The sequence below is a fragment of the Gopherus evgoodei genome, chromosome 24 (assembly GCF_007399415.2).
Source record: "Gopherus evgoodei ecotype Sinaloan lineage chromosome 24, rGopEvg1_v1.p, whole genome shotgun sequence".
NCBI lineage: Eukaryota > Metazoa > Chordata > Testudines > Testudinidae > Gopherus > Gopherus evgoodei.
Window position 1 is genome coordinate 11,653,670 of NC_044345.1, and position 1,357 is coordinate 11,655,026.

The 1,357-nt window shown below is 41.7% G+C and overlaps 1 non-coding gene across 1 annotated transcript; it reads right to left on the reverse strand.

Moving 5' to 3' along the window:
- Window positions 1-73, reverse strand: TRNAR-CCG. Its single transcript has one exon. It is a non-coding gene; the product is annotated as a tRNA-Arg (tRNA).
- Between the last annotated feature and the right edge of the window lie 1,284 nt (window positions 74-1,357).

Below are 1,357 nucleotides of genomic sequence, written 5' to 3' on the forward strand. Positions count from 1 at the left end.
CGACCCAGATGGGACTCGAACCCACAATCCCCAGCTCCGGAGGCTGATGCCTTATCCATTAGGCCACTGGGTCACCTCCCTGGGGCTTAATTTGTCCCCCAACTTGCCAGGGCTGAGTAAGTCTGTGGTGAAAAGTGATATTTGTATGTTTGTTAATACCACTTTTCACTGCCTCCCTGTTATCTAGCAAGTCTGCTGCTGTGAAAAGCAGTACACCTCTACCTCGATACAACGTGACCCGATATAACACGAATTCGGATATAACGCGGTAAAGCAGTACGGAGGGGCAGGGCTGAGCACTCTGGTGGATCAAAGCAAGTTTGATATAATGCATTTTCACCTATAACACAGTAAGATTTTTTGGCTCCCGAGGAGAGTGTTATATCAAGGTAGAGGTGTACTAACAAAATACAAATATCACTTTTCACAGAAACAGACTTACTAGCTAGCAAGTCTTTAAAAATAGCAACCAAAAAAGCAAAAGAAACAATAACAAAAAGGGACAAGTACATGCAAAGCACATTATTTGTTTCTATTCTGTTTAGGTCCAGTAAAGAACAGAGAAAACTGTACATTATTTTTATTATTGAGTCTGCAAAAAAACCCTACATAAATAAATGACAATGATTTGGATGTGGATATGTGCGTATTTGTTTGTTTTTCTTAAAATTAATTGAGTATTTTAGGAAAAACTGTCAGAGCAGCCACCAGCAAGAGTTGGCGGCCGCACTCTGAGGCCACCAAAAATTTCTTGTGAGAACCCCTGGTAAGAGGCTCAGCTACCTCTAATTACCTTGGAGCAGGCTGTGTCTCTCTGAGCTGACTTGGGCTATGTCTATACTAGAGAGCTTACATCGATGCAGCTGAGCTGCTGTGAGATCTCTAGTGTGGCTGGTCTAAGCTGACAGGAGAGAGCTCTTTTACCAACATAATTAATTCAACCCCAAAGAGCGGTAGCAGCTCTGACAGCAGGAGAAACTCTTCTGCTGACATAGGTGCTTATGTCGGTGTAACTTATGTTGTTCAGCCAGGGGTGGTTTATGCACATCCCTGAGTGACATACAGGGCCAATCAGAAGGGGGGCCAGAAGGGCCATTTGTCCTTGGCCTCAAGCTCAAAGGAGGCCTCAGATTTAGACGTTCATTTTTTGGCACTTGATAAGTTTTGCAGTTTGTTTTTATGCACATCCCTATCAGACCAAAGTGTGACACACACTCTCAGCTTAGAGCTACACATTTAAGCAAATAAGAGATGTTATTTGGTAAAAGACATAATTTTTTGGTTAACAGATATAGACTGTGTCATATTAAAGAGTTAAAAATGTTCATAAATATTAATAAAAACATACCGGTTCTGA